This window comes from Engraulis encrasicolus, unplaced genomic scaffold (assembly GCF_034702125.1).
Source record: "Engraulis encrasicolus isolate BLACKSEA-1 unplaced genomic scaffold, IST_EnEncr_1.0 scaffold_177_np1212, whole genome shotgun sequence".
Classification (NCBI taxonomy): domain Eukaryota; kingdom Metazoa; phylum Chordata; class Actinopteri; order Clupeiformes; family Engraulidae; genus Engraulis; species Engraulis encrasicolus.
Window position 1 is genome coordinate 87501 of NW_026945318.1, and position 5443 is coordinate 92943.

Genomic DNA, 5443 nt, shown 5'->3' on the forward strand with positions numbered 1-5443 from the left:
CTCGGGTTGCGCAAATCGCCTCTAGTCTCCTGAACCGCTTTTGTCGCGCGACTCAATACAAAGCCAATTACTTCCGTCGCTCGCGTCACTCAGGTCGCGGCCAGTGTATTTGTGCGCTAAGGCTGCCTCATTCAAGCATGTACTGTACTGTGTTACGCAATCCTTCAACAATCACAGTACCCGTCACAAATCACTCATTTATATTAAAAATTAAAGATACATCTTCATTCACCATGAGTTAAGTGTTATTTGAACATCACTTTACAGTGTAGTAGTATGAATTGTCGTATGAATTGTAGGATAATTATGACATATTATGAAGTGGTACCAAGAAAACACACACATTCTATATCTAAGTTCTGAAGAAAATCATTCTATGAACTATACCTTAATGGGCCTGGAACTTCGTTTATGTCTCTTTTTCCTCAGAAGTTTTTCTCTGTCCTATGGGACAAATACAATCAGTCCAACACAGTTCAAATACTTAAAATCACAATTGGACAGAAAAAAAAAAAGTTTTGGACAAGTGCAAACGGCTTTATCATAATAATTCATGACACACACACACACACATACACATTACAACAAGACTTTGTACTGGTTTCACTTACTCTTGTGAGTTCATCGATCATAGTCTGTTGTTCCAAAACCTGAAGTTTGAGGAACTCAATTTCCTGGTCATCATGAGCCTGGTCGAGATCGTTTAAAGACTTCAACTTCTTCAGTGGCGGGTGGGAGCTGATCTTCTCTTTCTGTGAGAGACCAGGGAAGGTATTTTTTCAGTCATACAAACGAGACAACCATAACCTTAGGAAAACCTTTCCTAATTCTTTCAGTCTGTGTGAACTACTGCAAGTGCACTTTCCCGGGGCTGGTAAGAAAATGGCATTACTGTAACAAGATACACGGGGGGTAAAGCATCCATTCTACTGTATCCTACAGTACATGTTCGGAAAGGACCTGGAAACGGTCCAGAATTAGTCGGACAGCTCGGTCACGATGGAGACATTTGGAAACGGGCCATGGCTTCCGTAACACCCCTTATCACACAGACAGCACGGACATCTTGCGTAACGTACGCCATATTAATGTTTTACGTAAAGCTATTATGCTGACTTTCATAACACAAATGTACCGAGGTGTCAATCCCACATTCAGAAAGAAAAAAAAAATCTCCGGCGTATTATCCTTCCCACACAGGTGACCTCAGTTAACACTATTCTCTCTGAACCCAGAAGATGTCCAACGGACAATTGTGCCCTACATTTCATTTCATTTGATTTCATTTGTTGTTTATTTGACAGGGACAGTGCACAACATACAATTGAGCCAGATCATAGCCCTAAGGCTAATTTCCATCTGTAGTCCCTGGACAGGAATTGGTGTTAAGCTAAAAAAAAAAGGAGTAAAATTAATAATGATACAAAAATGTGACAATAATACAATGGGTGCATATTTTGCAAATAGGCCTACATCATATTTCAAGTACATAGTAATAAATATAAACAAAAAAAAACCAACAACAAACAACGGCAAAGTGCAGAAACTGCATATCAAAATTGAGTTCAGACTGCAAATGGTCTTCGTAACACCTCCTCTTGACTATACCATGACAAAGCCTTTTGGTCCAAATGTATCCCGTTACAGAGATACTGCTATGTCAAATCTGCAGTAAATACAATATTCATCCTAATACCAAGACATGTTTTCTCAGTTTCGATATTGGTGTAGTTACTGCCCTTTGCCACAATTATTGTGCAGGTGTTTCCAGAGATCATTGAGCATCTGCAGGACAGGCACTCCTTGGTCAGAGGACACAATGCAATGTGTTACAGTGTGCAGTGCAGGCCACTGTTACCCTCAATCTCTCTCTCTCTCTCTCTCTCTCTCTCTCTCTCTCTCTCTCTCTCTCTCTCTCTCCCTCACACACACACAAACACACACACAGTTATCATTGAGGTCTCTCTTAGATGAGCACGCACGCACGCACGCACGCACGCACGCACGCACGCACACACACACACACACACGCTCACAACCTTCAGAGGAGAGGGAGAAGACATAACACCCTCGCACGTAGCCACCACTGACCATCTCCGAGTTCTCCTTGCTGAGAGACTTGAGCTTCTCCTCCATCCTCTGCAGTGACTGAGTCAGCTCATCATTCCTCTTATTCAACAGCTTGTTCTTCTCCAGCATGGGCTTGCACTGCTTCTCTGACTCCCGCACTCGTTTCAACTAACACAGAGAGACAGACAGAGAGAAAAAGAGAGAAAAGGAGAGAAATTAAGCAACAGAGAGACAGACAGAGAGAGAGAGAGAGAGAGAGAGAGAGAGAGAGAGAGAGAGAGAGAGAGAGAGATGAGAGAGAGAGATGAGAGAGAGAAATGGACAGAATCAGGGAGACGTAGAGAAAGATGGTAACTAATTTTAACGTTTCATTATTTTGCCAATAATTTGCCACTAATTGAGTTTACTACGTTTGTAAGGTTGCCTCTTGTGCGGTAGGCTGCACTGTATTGGGTTGCATTTACTGCAGTAATTCTGTTTTGACCACTGTGGTCATGTCATCCCTAAGAGACTAATGCAATAACAATAATGACTAGTTGACACACTTGTGTCTTTTTGCTTTACTTCACTGCTTTACGTCACTTCACTAAATCTGCATTCCATACAACTGTTAGCCTATATATTGGATTATCAGTAATTGACAACATTAGGAGACTCCAATATGTAAACAAAAACACAGGAAGGGATTAATACTCTGCCAGCTTTTTGGACTAGGGCTGCGCCATATATCGGAAATGTATCGGAATCGCGATATCAAGAGTGGAGATATGCGTATCGCGAAAATGACCTAATTATCGTAAACTAGTTAAACATGTCTGTGCAGTCCAATCACTTGCTGAATGTCAAGAAATGCGCAAGAAGCCCGCCATGACCAAAGCCACAACCCCCACACAGACCGACAAATTAGTGACAAGATAAAAAAACACAATATTTCTAAATATTGTTTAAATATCGTTATTGAGGTATGGCATGCTGTTATCGAGTATCGATTTTTTTTCTGATGTCGTGCAGCCCTGCTACTTTGGACCATGTACAAACTCTAGACTAGGGGTGTCAAAATGGTTTCATCCGGCCCCAAACTTGTAAATGGAAAAAAAATATCGAAGAATGTCAAAAAAGTTAATTTCTTGAGATTTCCTATCATAGCATGATAACAAAAAAAAATCAATCACAAGGGTAAAAAGTGAACATGGACTCTAGAGATGAGCAAATTAACAAAACAGCACATTAGTAACATTGGACAGTTCAGGGAGAAAATAGGAAAGACAAGTATAGGAGTGTACCTCGAGAAGGTTGACTAGCAATACAGTCCCAAAATGGAGCAGAAAATTGCAATATTTCACAAAAACCTCACCGGTTCGGGGCCGGGCCACTTCAGATCAAATTGGCTGTATGTGACCCCAGACAGGGTTGCCAGATGAGTCAGATAATTTCCAGCCCAAACAATGCTCAAAACCTGCCTGGAAGCACTAAATCCTGCTCAATTCTATTGATTTCTATGGCCCAAAAAAATTTGGGCAGGTTTTCCTTGCAAAATGAAGCCATATTTTTATACCCACAGACGGCCTCCCTAATCAGCCCAATTGGGCGGGAAAACCGCCCCATCTGGCAAACACTGACCCCAGAAGCGAAATGAGTTTGACAACCCTGGTGCAGATCAAGCATACACTCCAAATGGGAAATAAGCCGACAGACAGGGTCTCCTAAGTAGGTCATTTACAGACTATGCCAACAATGTGCTGGTGACTGAGTCAGTGTGAATCTTCAAAGACAAGAGCCCTATGGCTTCATTCTACTCGCTACAGTAAAGACACATGGCTCTCCTGTCAGAAACACAGAACATTTAGCAGTGTTCTTTCACCATTTACAGAGTATTGCAGATTAGAGAAGAATGTAGAATTTCACTCATTTGAGCAGTCATGGGTAAGCGGGTTAGGGCGTCAGACTTTTAGCCCAAAGGTTGCTGGTTCGACCCCCGACCGGCAAGGTTGGTGGGGGGAGTAACTGACCAGTGCTCTCCCCGATCCTCCTCCATGACGGAGGTCCCCTAAAGGTCAGATTAGACTTCTGCAACTGCGCTCGTCAAAACTCGCGTGGGAGTGGCCACGAACCAACATTGTATTCATGCATCTGCGAGTTCTGCGAGGTCCGAGGTCTCGTCGCGAGCCACATTAAAATTGCGTGATTAGACTACTTTCACTACATTGTAAGCACTGCGGTCATTATTAAGCAATGTTGCTTTCTATCCCGGTTAGCTAGGTATTTTCACACAAAGGCAATGCACTGGTATCATTATTTGACATACCCAGTCTGTTTTCACGAGCAGAAAATGCAAGCATGTAAAGACAGTTGATTCTGCTGATGTGTGTTTACATTCGGTGGAGGAACGGTAAACCGCAGGCATTGTGCCACGAGTGTTCAACTGATGCATTGTTTGTTACTTAGCTTGTAGCTTCGTGTATTTACACACATTTACACACAAGGCATTAATAAAGTTTTTAACAGAATACAGCTCTGCTCTCGCAAACTACTGGCATTGCGCTGCCACAAGAACAGAACAAGGAAGTAGCGAGACGACCAATCATAGTGCCTTTTTGTCTGCGTACTCCGCGTCCGTCCGACGGATAGTTAGATTTTTTTCGAGGCGCTCGACGACGGGCCGCAGAGCCTCTGAGAGGGGGGCGTGGACTCGCATAGACAGAAAACGGACGGACGCAGATTCTATGCGTCCGAAGCATAAATCTAGCTTCAGCATGGTACCGTCCCGCTGCACTGCTCCCCTGTCGAAACGCCATCGTGGGGGCTGCCCCCTTGCACGGCGTGAGGCTATAAAATGGAATTTAGTAATGTGCAGTGTTCACTTGTGTGCTGTGGAGTGACTGTGTCAAACTCTAGACACAATTGGGAATAGGAGTTTCCCTGTTTGGGCTTTCACTTCACTTTGCTTTCATTTAACGCTTATGTTTAAAGTTGATACTGTATCATTTTTGGAAATAAGCTCATATTAAACCGACCCTCTGAATTTAAAACAGTTGCGTTCTTACCATTCTCCTGTACTTTCAACCGACAGGCTCAGTGGTGGCAGTGCAAATTTTACCCCCATGCTAGCAGTTAACATTGAGTCCTACCGAGACCAGCTGGCGGGGCTACATAGTCTCTATTGGACTCTGTTAACTGCTAGCTTAGAGGTAAAATCGCTGCACTGCATACCCAGGAGAACGGTTTGAAAGTATAGCGGGACAAAGGCAAAACCCTATTATTAAACTCAAGGGGGAGGTGTAAAATAAGCTTATTTCCAAAAAATGGGGACCAGTATCACTTCAATATACTTATTTTGCGTTTAGTTGGGTTTAAGGGGATTTTCCCCAAAAAA

General features: G+C 43.0%; 1 pseudogene; it reads right to left on the reverse strand.

Moving 5' to 3' along the window:
• The window catches only part of LOC134442569 (janus kinase and microtubule-interacting protein 2-like), a 29929-nt pseudogene extending 25656 nt beyond the window's left edge, over positions 1 to 4273 (reverse strand).
• Positions 4274 to 5443: the final 1170 nt, after the last annotated feature.